The sequence below is a fragment of the Rhodnius prolixus genome, unplaced genomic scaffold (assembly GCF_049639745.1).
Source record: "Rhodnius prolixus isolate KJV_2025 unplaced genomic scaffold, Rpr scaffold_2, whole genome shotgun sequence".
In the NCBI taxonomy this organism is placed as follows: Eukaryota; Metazoa; Arthropoda; class Insecta; order Hemiptera; family Reduviidae; genus Rhodnius; species Rhodnius prolixus.
Window position 1 is genome coordinate 4,795,961 of NW_027411592.1, and position 14,245 is coordinate 4,810,205.

Consider the following 14,245-nt stretch of genomic DNA (forward strand, 5'->3'; position numbering starts at 1 on the left):
CTAATTTAAGAGGTGATCTTAATAATAAAAAACAAAGAATTACAGGATTTAATGGAATCTGATTTAAATTAGTTGTTACTAGGAATCGATAAAAAAAACAAAATAATGGTGATTATATAATTTATGTTAGTCCAATTTGAGCAGGTGCGTGATGATGCAAATCCGCCTTAGTTTGGTCTAATTCTGCTTCACCCGCCACTAATTTGCCTGAATGGCTGTTGCGAGTTATTTTTCCCTTTACTCGCACTTTATAGAAGTACGCACATTTTGTGAGTAACGTTAAACAAGAAAGCCATATCTCTCCATTTTACATCTGGAAGTACTTTAATCCATTCCCTCAAATCATTTTTTATGAATCATTTAATGATTAAATGACCTTACTTTCCAACTGTTCACACACATCTAAATACAGACAATGCGCTGAAACATTATTTTTTCCTCAAAACTTGCACCACCAGTGAAATTCCCGGATCCGCCAGTTGGTTCAGATGTTGAGTGGACATGCGAATTTAGCGTATCATCTTTTCAAATGCGGCCTTACCCAGTCGCCAATCTGCGCTGGCTGTGGTGAGTCCAATGAGACTGTGCGGCACTTTGTAGAGGTGTGTCCCCGTTTATTCTAAAACTAGATTCCTCGTCTTCGGTAGGGTAAATGTTTCCCTACCGGAAATTGTGACATCTAGAAATCTTAACGAACTCTTATTCAGTGCACTGGGCGATTGAGTCGTCATGCTCGCTAGTGTTCTGGCACTACTTTATTAGTTTATTATATTAGCGTCTGGCAACTTTTAGCCGGATCTGTTTTTAAACCCCGGTATCTCTTATGAGATGAGGGGTGGGCGGGGAACAATGGGAACCATTTTGGATTGCCTGCGTTCCTTTCCCTTTCTGGTGGAACCGCCCTTTTAATACAATCTACAATCTGTGCGCGATCGCAATTTGTGTGTGAGCAACTAGAAGTTTAAACTGTGTTTAGATGGAAAAATGAATCCCCTTTGATTGTTTGATAAATATTGAGTTTCATTAAAACCCATTCTACAGCTGTTTTTTAAAATGTGAATCAACACATTCCATCGTCACCAGAACTAATGGACCACAGAAATGTGCATATTGGCGCTCTTAGCCCACACGAGGCGAGCCGGCTTCACTAACACGTTACACTACACTTCACTAATATACCTTTATACACCTTAGTAATTATCCCAAAAAGTTTCTCTATGTTGTGACAATGTCATATATATTATATAAAGGAAGTACAACTTGGCACTTTAAGGGTGAATTTATGAGTGGAAAGCTACATTTCATGGCCTGATGTCTTGCAAAGCAAAGGTATCTCTACCATACACGTATCTATAGAAGACCAGTATCTTTATCTAAAAGAGAAAAAATAAACTGAAAAGTTACAAAAACACAGATTTCATGATATTGTTGCATCAAGTGGAGACACTTTAATAACATTCTTTGGCCAATTATAATGAGGAATTGAATTGAATTTTATTGAACATGTCATAACATGAATAAAGATAAAATGTCTTAATTATTTCTAGAAAAATAAGCGCCCAAAAATTGAGTTTTAATTTCATTATTTTAATAAGTGATTTATAACGTTCAATAGGGGGATTAAGTGGTGAAGGATGGTATAATCTCTCTGCTGTAGAAAAGGTTTAGTTTGAGGTGGTTTAAACAGAAAGATCCAATACTGGCGCCGCTTTGGGCAAAAACTTTAATGAAAAGAGAGATAAAAGTAATAAGCAATATAAGAAGAGAAAAATAAGATAAGTTTGCTGGTAATTCACTGATGATTGCAACCAAGGCTATAAAAGTATTACTTTCATATTTTTATTTCCTGTAATAATAACAGAGATACTGAGATTCATTTATTACCCAGCCGCCTGATGAAACTTGTCCATGAACAATTTCCTGCCAAATCAAAACACTTGAAAAACTACTCAGAAGAAATTCTTTCAACGTTAAACACTTTTGGTCGAATCATTTTCCACCAAGTTTGAATGCTCCTTATTATTTTGTGAAAACTGCTTCAATGATTTTATTAAAAGTGTATTAATTTTATTCATTTAAAATATTTGCTTAAGAAAAATCATTAAGGGTTTTAGGAGGGGATATTTTTTTGTCTAAAGTGCCATTTCAGTTCTATGTGAAGGATCATCACCTGTCCAGTAACTTAGTATATGGGAAATACCAAATTTCAAGAAAATTGTTCCACGGGAAATGCCAAAATACAGAATATTCCCCCTCTCCTAGAAGGTGAGAGTGTTACAACCAGGGGCGGCTCTAGCTCGTGTAGCGCCCGTATGCAATGAAACCCTGGCGCCCCCTAGGCCTGACCCCCCCCCCCCGCGGCTATAACTATTAACTAAGTTATCGCGTTTGATAACTGCCGCCATCGCGCTAACTGGCTGCTTCTGTCATATCATTGTTGTACCATGATGGTCCAAGACGATGCTCTTAGCTGTCTCAGGGAGCGCCGCGGCGCCCCTGAGACGGCGGCGCCCGTGTGCATTGCACACCCTGCACTATAGGTTAAGCGCCCCTGGTTACAACCAAGTTGAATTAGATACAAATATTTGTTTTAACAGAAAATCTTCAAAAAAATTATAATTTTCACAAAGTTGGTATTCTGTATTGTTGCACTTTTCGCTTCCAATATTATGATTTTGGCCCAAATCTGTGAGTATTTTTATCTTCTCGAAATCGGCACAAACGAGTTTGTTTTTAAACTTCCGAAACTACAAATACACTAAAGACCTCTAGCATTTTGATTTGAAAATTTTATTAAAACTTTTTCTAGAGAAATTAGATTTTGGGGTTTTCTAGAAAGTGTTAGGTTAGGTTTGGGGGCCCCGAAAATCCTCCTTCAGTACTGTTCTTAATTTTGAGACCTAGATAGCATTAAGTTCCAGCCAAAGCGTTGCCAGTAAGTTTCCAGCAGGAACGGAAGTGTGTTTTTTCAGAATTGGTTTCTGAGATTTTTAGTATAATTTAAATTATAGAATAAGAGGGATAATTATCACGAAAATTAGTTCTAATTAGCAGAGTCATAAATCCATCAGATTCACTTGAGAAATTTCCGTCAACCCATTTTTTTTGTGTATTTTTTAGGGCACGTGAAAGATCAGGTAAAAATGAAATAGTGAGCGCATTTACCAGCAGTGGACTAGGCATAAGCCGTAAACGTATCTTCAACATTTGTTAAGAAACAAGATCTATTAAAATTAATTGTCTAGTTTTAAAATAAATCAATTAAAACTATAATAGCAGTCTAGAGGAAGTCATGTGAGTGATTAAGGCGACAGATAAACGCAACAAGTTGGTAATGCCGCCCCCAGATCTGCAACTTGTTGCCAATGACGTCTTAACAAAAAGCATTCATTACAATTTACAGTTTAAACAAAAAAAATTGATCATCAGCTGTCTGATCTTGCAGTAACTATTTACGATACAATAATACCTTATTTCTTCCTTTTCGAACGAATGTCTGTGGAATCCAATTTGTTAAAAATCTGCGGTGGTAGTTGTCGCATGCAACGTTAATTTGCACGACAAATTAACAATTTGCATTTCTAACTTAGTCCGTATGGTGATTATTCATGGTACATTTGCTTAATTTTCCTTCAACTCTTGAATGAAAATTAAACATAAAACAATCTCTACCTTGGCTAACTTCAGCTTCAGCGCCCAGAAAGGTTTAGACACCCTTAAACAAGTGTATTTAGGGCTAGGTGCAAATTGGAATTTTAATAGGGGTAGAATTGTCTAGAATATGAATTAAGACTATTCAGTAGTTACTTCGGTACAATAAAACGCAGCGAACATCAAGTAATTGTTAAAGCTGGGGTATCCGCAGGTAAACCAAGCTTTCTAAACCCTCTCCTTGCAGGTAAATGCCAAGTAAGCTATATTATAATTAGAAAAGCTATTAACTGAAAAAAAATTAAAAATTATTAAATTTACTCGCTTCAAAGATTTCATTTATTTTCTTAATTAATTTGCTTAACAAGGCAAAAGTATTTGTGAACAAAGATAGGCCAGTTCTCTAGTAATCCTACTGAATAAATTGTGTAAAAGTTACCTAACAGGAAAATGGTTGTACACACTAACAAGTCAAGGGAAGTCTTCGCTCGCAAAAAGACAAAAACAAGGTTCTTAATAATAAATAAAGTTCTTGAGCAAAGTAAGGCAGCCTAATAAACAGAAAGCCTCAGGACCTGCTCTTTTAACCAAACGAAATTCTATTCGGACATATTTTCGTTTAGGGGAAAAGTTTTTCCTATTTCAGTTGGGTGTAAATTGTTTGTTTCCTCTTTTAAACAGCCGGACCATTGAGAACCTCAGTAATGTACTTCAGTCACTGGCTTACAACACGATCGTCAAGTAAATGAGACTAAATGTTTTCCTTTTACCTCCTGATGCAGAGAAAATGTGGCAAATGCATACTTTTTGAATTAGATTTCCACCTGGAAAGTACAGTTTTAAGCTCCTCTGAAAGTAGTGAATCCTGTGAGTGCATACTAGGGATTCCTCTCAATACAGGCAATGCGCCATCTAATCAAACAAAATAAGGAAGATTAATACATTACAATAAAAAAAGTCTCATTTAAATCTAATATTTCTTAATATAATGAACCCGCAGTCATGGGACTTAGATGTTGTAAAATAAAAGAAAAGGGATAAGTGGAAAAATAAATAAGTGAAAACTCCAGCAACTTATTAATTGTATGTGCCTTGTAATATCAGTAACAGGCCACAAAACTATGATATATTGGATTCCAATCTACTTACTGAATGGACAAGATGTACGGTCCTTCATATTAGGTGATTTTAATGACGAATCAATTCGTTGTGATTACAATTTTTACAGTCCTACAAATTCTAAACTTGAAGATTTCATTGACTCCTCGCCGAATTTGGCATGAAATTCTGATTTTCAGACTGAATGATCGAATTTCAATAAATTTATTTACATAAATCAAAAGGCCACCATCATCATCACTGTTATCATTGTAATAATTGTAATAATGAAAACAAAATTAGTTAACCACTTCGTTTGAATCAACGGTAGTTTTTCGGATAATTAATTAGATATATTACCGTTTGGTGGTGTAATTATGCAACTTTTATAATGAGTGTGAAAGGTTAGTTGATACAGTTTTAATAATGAAAGCCCTGTTTGTATTAAATGAAGCGCGGCCTCTGCTCTGCAATGATAACAGAGCTCTGTTTTCCTTGGACCAGTTAGTTTATCTTGCGGACGGCCAGGGTTGCTGTTTTGCATCTGTACTGTATTTAGCTGAGTGAATCTCTAAACTTGATTTATACACCGAAGGAAGAATATTACAAGAAATACACTTCTAGACCTGAAAAACAATATTCTCTCTTTCCATCACTTAAAGGCAACCTGCCCTTCTTTTACCGCAATAAGAATTTAACTGAGAATTTCTCTTCTGGCTTTGGAACTTACTCTTGGTTGAGTTTCTTGTGGTATAAGTATTTGGTCAAAGCCAACTGAAGAACTGCTTCTGCTGGTAACAATAAGAAAGGGACTAGTGCCTTCGTGCCAATTTTCTTTCTTTTAACTTTTAAAAAATAGGCAATTACTTTACTCATTTCGAGGCCCCTGGAGGTCATGCTCTAGGAATTTGTCTGCTTTTCCTCTCCTTCACGCTAAAATGATTTGCACGGGAATATTCTGTTTTATTCTTTCATTTGAACGAAACTGAGAACTGCATTTCTGCAATGATTAATTAAAAATGCACACCCGGGCCAAAATAGTAGAAGCGGTCACTAGCAATCAGCTGTAGAGTGAGCCTTCTCTCCCCGGATTGTGGACTTTCCGAATCACATTATTTCCAGCACAGTTCGTTTCATTTTCCGAGAGAAGTCTCGCCCTCATAGTACAGTCCTTCGCAATCCTCTACTCAGGTCAGTTCCGCTCTTATACTCTCCGTTCTTGTTTTTTTTTAATTCCCAGTTCTCTCATCCAACAGTGTGCTCATTAAATTTGACCACTTTTTGAATGTATCATTTAAATTGTGGCTTTCATCTTTGTAGACCGACGTTTTACACTTGAACATTTTCTTTGGTAAAATATTCTTTACTACAACACGAATATTATCACAATAATTTCCCTACTGATAAAGATAGAGAAAGTGAAAAGAGGAAGTCTCAAGGGAATTGGTGCTTTAGAGCTTTAAGAATGTGATTCTTCAAGAAGAGCCTTGAACATTACCTTGAATTGTGTGTTACCCTACAATAACCTACCTTCCAGTAAGTAACTACTTAACCCAGTTTTATTCAACACTGGATACATCCTACCACGTGTCTTTTACTATTCAATTACGTAAATTTCATTCAATTCTTTGTTTACTACTTTCATCTACTCGTAGTATTACTTGTATATGATCCAGTTATGTTTTCTGGCGCTAAGCCAGCGCACTTACTTTATGTACATTTATCTTTTTCACTTTTTCTTAACAAGCAATATGTCTGAAAATTTCATTAAAAAAATATGTATTGTATTTTCCCACCAGATTTTAAAATTACCCATTTTGAAGCAATGGCTAAAAGTAAATTCGTCGTTAATAAATCATCCAAATTCAAGGCGATTTCAAGATTTTTATCTCAGCAAAATATAAAAATCTTTTATTACAATATGTATTAGTTTACCTTTTATAAACTAAAAAAATAAAAATTATAATTGACATTACCTTGAATTGGTCATATAGTTAAGTTAAAATATTATAATTGTAATTTTTGTAATTATTAACATTATTCACATAAGATGTAAGGTAACAATTTTCTTTTAATCTGATGAGGAAAACAACTTAATAGAATTCCCACTTTTAACCTTACTTTTTTTACGCAGGTTGTTTAGGGAAAATTTTCATTTTTTAAATATTTTTGTTTTTTTAATTATTATTTTTTTTAAATTATCTTTACTTTCGGGTAAAGTTGCAAGAGGAATGGGCAAACTCGGTAAATTAAGTTTTAAAAGTGTGTACATTTCAAATTTCCAAACTAAAGACAAAATGAATGACTATAATTACAAATTCAAAAAATTCAGATTCAGAAATGCAAATTTATTAGTATATTAATATTAACTTTAATAATAATTCATCAGTACTGAGTTCAGGAAAAAAATCTAGAATAAGTGTTAGAAATGTATACTTTTAAGAGGATCTTTCGAAATAAATCAAATCTGCAGTGAAATAAAAAGGTAAGTGACACAGTTTGAACAGCACATTGAGAATAAATACACTGGAATTACGAGTGTAAAATTTGCATACATTTTTTATTATTATATAATTACATATCCATGGATAATATTATGAATATAATACGTGGGGCTTGGGCTATAGACAGAACACAACAGGTCTCATCACTTCACCACAACAGTCACATCAGAGGAATTGAAGGCATCTGGAGAAATACTGGCACGACTTCCTTTGGCCATTCAGTCACTTCCGGGTCCCAATGCGTAACGTGGGTACGTGAAATCTCTTTTTCTGGAGAAATGTTTCAGTGACAGGTTCTAGTCTGCTACCTCCTCCCAGTTAGGACCAATATGAGGGCGATCTCTTGAACGACTGCTGGAGCATTCCTGCTTCTCTAACTCATCCGTTGGTGAAGTTCCAACGGTTATCGCTCTGGGCGATACCCTTGCAGCTTTTGAGTTTATGCGACTTAAGGCCGGCATACATAGTCAGCAGATCAAGGCCTATTGCCTTAAGCCGGCTGCAAATAGCCAAGAACAGACTAATTGCCCAAGTCGACTTAATAAATGATTTAAATTTAACCTCTTAACGTGAACAGACATCCATTAAAAATGCCGAAAAATGTATACGCAGGTAAGTATAAATGCATGAAAATAATGTGGTCATAAAGAAAAAAAAAGTTGACACTCCCTGGCTTGGAGCCAAGTGTCCAGTGTTCGACGGGGATATGGAGCAGAGGCCAGCCAGACTGCCGGCTGCCCAGTCTAACAACTTGTGGACTTGCACGATGGCGCCCGAACGGCAAGTACCTTACCATGCTGACACCTTGGTGCTGACGAGCTGCATAGACGCATAGACATCCCAACAAACTATTTCTTTTAAATTAAATGCACACTTAAAATTTTGTAAGTACCATCCTTTCTGCCAAATAAACTTTTTAAACGGTTAGGCATTTAATAAAACCACAGAAATAAATGTTCACCTATTTTTCTTTTATCGTAGTCTTCTTAATCTTTGTTTTCTTTGATCTTTTTTTTAAAAAAAAAAACAGCCAAATACGCTAGTTAGTTTTACATCATAGCCCAAGCTAATATTTGAATCACTTTTGGACAATTATTAAAGCTACCCTTCGTAACGGTGCATCAGAACTATCGCAAAACGCTACTTTAAGGAAGCGTCTCCATCCCCTCTGCCATAAGTGTTGTTTCTAGGCTGCCATCCGTAAACCAGCATTCTCAAAAAGAATACAAAACGAATAATGACAAAATTAATAGTTGCAGGGAAAATAAACTCGTAAATTTAATCTGAGTACTTTTTATTGAAGGAAGAGAAAAAAATCATTTGCAGAATATTAATTAATGGGAATAAATTAGATTGATGCAATTAAGATGCTTTGTTATTGTTGATACGTATCCGGTGGTTTTCAGTTATTGTTGGTCACAATTGCATTATGCACCACATCATGCTGATAACTTTCCAATCTGTCAAGTTTTTTCTACTATTGCTACAGTGAATGGCCGTCAAGTATTTACAGTTCCATTCATGTGATTGCTTTTCTCTTAACAAAAATAAAGCCAATACAATTCACATTTTATTTTCACCTATTCTTGTTCGCTTGGAATGAAAAGCAATCAATCATTTTAGCCGTGATACGTTTTTTTTTGTTTAATTTTTCACCAGCTAACCTACAAGGTTTATTGGGCGGAAAAAGTACACAGCAGTGCACATTTAGAAGTCTCTAGAGAACTCAATATTTGTTTCTTCTGGAAATATTACAATCGATTCCAATTTTCGATGTGAGTTTCCACCGGTGATGGAAGTGCTCAGGTTCTCTAAGAGTGTGAATGTCAGGACACTTCTAAGTGAGAAAGCTCCAGCAAACTTGAACTTAATGTAAACATAACATTATTGTTAGTTCAAGAACCTCCAGGGGACTGTTACTTTAGCGAATAAAATCTCTCTACTTTACTCTATGGATTTTCTAGCGATTCTTGAAAATAGTACCAAGTTCTAATTGGTAATTGCAGTCATTACGTTCATCTAGATCTGCAATTTTCATTTTAAACTTTTTTCCTGGACAATTCACTTTATGGCGGTTTGAAGGAGACTCGGCCCCCTCCCCCAAAGCTTCTCTGGGCTCCCCGAAGGCACTCAGTTTATATTTGATCACATTTCTGAACATAAACGAGGATTAAATGTGTTAAGGAAATTCCAAAACTGAAGGAAATTGGAGAATACTGAAGCAGGGTTTAAATTCTTGGAGAAAAGCTCATAAAATAAACGATCTAAAGAAAAAAACGGTAGCTAAAGATGATAACTAACTGGACAGATCTCTACTTTAAGTGCACAAAGAAATAATCTCTAAATCCCTTAGAGAAGGCAAAGATTTTACAACCTACAGACCATTATCGCAGGATTTAAGGTTCTCCCACGGTGATTTTAGTAGAGAAGAACTATTCAAGGATCTATTTTAATTATCCACGTGTACTCGAGTGTCATATTGTAATTATAATGGAAGACATTCGATGTGTGCATGTGCAAGGGCGTGGAGCTATCTCACAAGCATACGCCCTAATCTATAAATGCAGATGGGAGGGTTGTGCTAAATCTGGGCTCACAAAGGGCGCCTCACGACAGGACTCGCGAAGAAAGGGCTGAAATAGTCTGCCCCGGTTTTCCCACTTCCGGGTACCTGATTAATGGTTGATTAAAATCAGACGATTGCCATGACTACTTTATTGCAGAGATTGCGAGATTGAATCAGACGATTGCAGAGGCGGGGAAACAGATCAGGCTAATCTTGAGCGAACAAGCGGTTTCCATAAAATCTATGAACGAGAAAATTTTTCAATTCGAATTTCGAAATTATTTTCAGGCCGACAGGAAGTTAGGAGTACTTCACAAAAGAGCTTTTTAGCCTTGGATTCAAAATTGAAATTACAAAAAAAAAAATGTTTTATTAAGGAAGAAGTTTTGTGAAATTATTTAAGCAAAAAATACTGAAATTAGTTTTTATAACAGAAACAAAAAATATGCTGACAATGTACGATATATGCAGCAATCCAAATTCTGGATATTCAAGGAATTTTGCAATGAGAGGAGATTGACAGCGAGAAGGGATAATGATGGTGCCTGTATTCTAAGTATCCTAATACCGGCTGGCATTTTAAATACCTTCAGAATTCGGTTACCAATCATTTTGTGTTTCCTAATATTGCTGCACTTTAAGGTCAGGGCGCCTAACAGTCTACCCAATACATCCGTCAATGAGTAATTTGTCACTTCCGCTGGAGAATTCCGGCTAAAGTATCACACGAACTTGTGTGTATTAGCTGAAAATGTAACTGACAGCCTTGTTGCATTTCGTATAAAACGCACGTCACGAATGCCAACGTATACGTCATAGGCTCTGTAAAGCCTTGAAAAGCACTGGTCAGACGGCTTTTAGTTTGCGTCCGTCACCTAAGTCTTCCTTATTAATCTTTCCTTTATTTTATCACAAATTAATATCATTTCAATTATCTTTTATAATTTCAAAATAATTTAAATTTGGTAAGTTGGTTTTAATCACTTTTCAAGTCTGCAAGGGACTGCAATTTAAATAAATAAGTCTGATTTAATCAGAACTTATTTTTTATTAAATAATTTAACTAAAACTACTTATACCAATACATATATATATTTTTTACTTCATAATAAGGTAAATATGTAGACAATAAAAACATTAATTCCTTAAAAATGAATAAAGAAATTCGCATCTCTAACCTAGGTTTTCTTAATAAAAAACTAATTTATTATCTCTAGATCCGTCCAGTACTCTTGTATGCAGCCTCTGTGTGATTCAATACTTGTCGCACCAATTACGGGAAGTTACAAAGAGTCCAAAACAAATGCTTAAGGCTAGTTGGGTCATATCCCCGAGTGGACACCTATAGACTACATGCATGTAGCACTTGATGTTGCCAGCGTGTCTATAATTATCTATAGCGCTACGGAAAAATTTATAACTTCCAGTACACTTAGTCCATACCCTCATGTAAAGACTAAAGAGTATTGTAGACTATAACTTAAGTTCTCTTGGTTATAAAAAATACAAGCACAAAAGGCTTTAATTGCTTTAATCTTGCTTTAATTAACTCTATGTAGCAAGGTTTTGCCTTTTCTTTTTCTATTTTTGCCTTAGTATTAAGTTCACCGATTTACCAATGTAAATATTAAATTAATGGAGTGTATATAGGCACAGCAGCCTGAAACCTCCTTTGTATAATTTGTATTGTATTCTATTTTAAACAGTAAATAAACTTTTTCAATTTCGATTTCAAATTTCAATAAAGAAATTAAGTGGTCCACTCAAATTGATCGAGGGAAGGGTAAACCAGGCGAAGTCTTAAGCTGGGAAATCTAAGTATTTTTCCGCTCTTGTCAAGAGAAGTTGGACGTTATAAGAAAGTCCCTTGTCCAGAACAGTTTTTACTTTCAGACAAGAAAACTTTTCAATAAGAAGCTCTGTAATATTTACTTCAAGTCCCGCGAAATATTACCTTAATTTTTTAGATTAACTATGAAAATTACTTCAAGAGGATGCCTTTGGATTATTTTATATTGATTTTTTTTTTAATGAGCTCAATTAAGAATTTTTGTAGTTTTCTAGACAAATCTTATTCTTATTCTTATTGAACTCATTCTAAGAATGCCAGAAATGTAGAACACTTCACAGTGCGAAGGATAGTAAAAATTTCGATGGGATTTCTGCAATAAATAGGAATAAAGGTTACGATTTAGTATGCCAGAGCAAATCACCGACTTCACCCTACTCGAAAATGCATGGCCAATCCAAAAAAAAAAAAATCATCAAAAAGAGAAAAACTTAATTTGCAAAATGAAGTAATTGGAATAGCCAAGGCGCATAACAAGTAATAAAGGTAGTGTACTTTCTTTTACCAGTTCAAAAGGGTAGGAAGTGCGATCGTTAGATTTTCGTTTTTTTTTTCTATCCAGCTTTCACAGGAAACATCCATGTTTAAGTTTTCTGGGTCCACAGATTGTGTGCGTGTGTGTGGAACAGCTGCACAGATAAAATCAGGGTGAGTTCAGATTCGATATTTTCTCTGGGTGCAATCATAGGATTCGACGTAGATTGTGGAGAACTTAGGAGTTTTCATCGAAAATGGCGCCAACTTTGCAAGCTCATTGCACAATTAGTTTGCGTTTGCTAACTGGTTACACATTCCCAAGAAAATCCTGCTTAAGAAAGTGCTGGGGGTGAGGTGGAATTAGGTATAATATCCGGCCAATATAACAATTACTAATCTCCAATTAAAAGAAAATTAATTGCACTGAATTACAGAATAAAATTCTGTGGTTTCAAGCGATTTTTTGGCAAAATGTTCAATTTCAAGTGAATTTCGTTATGTCAGTTGCGATAAGTGAGTTAACACCAGATTTATTTAAAAAATATAAATTAAAAAAACTATTTAAGGTCATTAAATTCACTTTAATGTGAGTTTTTTTTTTAATTTATCTTGAAGGTCCTGGAATTCATTGGTTTCATTGCACTTAATTACAGCAATTATCCAAACATGATTTTCTTTTTATGCAAATTTCGTGAAAAACCATTAAAATATCCTCCTCTCAAATTGCACTCACATCATTTCTAATCTAAATTTATAGTTAATTATTTCTAGCTAAATAATGAAATTCGGAAAAAAAATTATAATAATTTCAATAACTAAGAAAACATTTCCTTCCGCTTAATTTGTGGGTAAAATTTTTAACGCAAAGTTAAAATTGTAAAGTGCGTTGTCTAAATGCGTGTAAGAATTAAAGTAACGAAATGTGTACGAACGAGTTAACGAATTTTCAAATAAAACGTAGCTATATTAGTTTGATGTTAGACAGGCCTTACGTAGGTTAGAAACAAAATCAATTATCACACTCCTATAATTTGGTAGTCAATTATATAATAATAATGCTAGGAGTAAAACGTAAAAATAATTTTAACCCGAGTAGTAATTACCTTCTCGCTGGCAGGTTCCTGCAGAACGCTAATTGTCTGGTAACCGTGGCCAACCTTGGTGTCTTCTACTACACTTCAACTTTATAGAATAGTTAATCATTCATAATTACCTCTGAAACAATTAAATTCTTTACATCGAAATAGTTCTATTAAATAAGTGGTATAAACAATTTAAAGTAAATCAGTATTATCATCTTCTATTATTATTACAAGTTTTTATTTTTTAAACCTGTAAGAGAAAGATTTCGTGTGAGGAAATTGCCGCTAGTGGATGGTAATTTAAGAAATTCCTCATTCCTCAGAGGAAACCGCCAAAGCAATGTCACTACTACTTTGGCTATCAGCGCTTATTGGTATCTTTTGGGAACTCTAACTTCAAATTTCGTTCGGGTACTCCAGTACTTCAAAAAGTTATCGGACAAAATCCTTCCATCAGTAGCGACATTTTTAATAATGGAATGTTTAATATACATATATAGCGTTTTTAGGAAGTGGCTGGGTCTGCCACTGTTATTTCTGGATAATGAAAGGATACTACTGCTACTACCTGCAAATTACATCTGATCCACAGCTTTTGTTTTTATGAAAATTGATTGCAACGGGATTTTAGGAGAGCATCTAAAGTAATATTTGCGATTAAAAATGGAAATTATAAAAGAACACGCAGCTGTTAAAATAGGAAATAGCGAAGAAGCACAATTGATTCACCGTTTAGAAAGATAACCATCTCGATTCTCCTCACCTGCACACCATCAAAGCATTCCCTGTAATCAATTCCTCCGCGTACGCACACAGACTTCGCTTTTCCATAAAAAAAAAAAAAAAACAAGTTTGAAGAAAATCGTTAGTTCAGTCAGCTGCTTTTCAGCAAAACCTTTTATTTCAGCTGTGCCTTTCTATTAAAATATACATTCTCTATCCATTCTACCTTTTGTTGGGAAAAAAATCTAGTTTCAAACAAAAGTACAAAAAGAAAACCTATTGTATGGAGGATAGT

At 34.8% G+C, this 14,245-nt stretch overlaps 1 protein-coding gene and 2 long non-coding RNA genes across 3 annotated transcripts in view; 2 read left to right on the forward strand and 1 right to left on the reverse strand.

Annotated features, from left to right (window-relative positions):
• LOC141448767 (solute carrier family 7 member 14) overlaps positions 1-14,245 on the forward strand; it is a 71,940-nt gene that overhangs the window by 14,506 nt on the left and 43,189 nt on the right. The gene's annotated exons all lie outside the window — the stretch shown is intronic.
• Positions 3,157-14,090, reverse strand: LOC141448768 (uncharacterized). Its single transcript, XR_012455210.1, has 3 exons — positions 13,991-14,090; positions 13,249-13,360; positions 3,157-4,563 (listed from the first exon to the last, which is right to left on the reverse strand). It is a non-coding gene; the product is annotated as an uncharacterized lncRNA (long non-coding RNA).
• LOC141448769 (uncharacterized) lies at positions 7,809-14,077 on the forward strand. The gene is made up of 2 exons (XR_012455211.1): positions 7,809-8,137; positions 11,037-14,077. It is a non-coding gene; the product is annotated as an uncharacterized lncRNA (long non-coding RNA).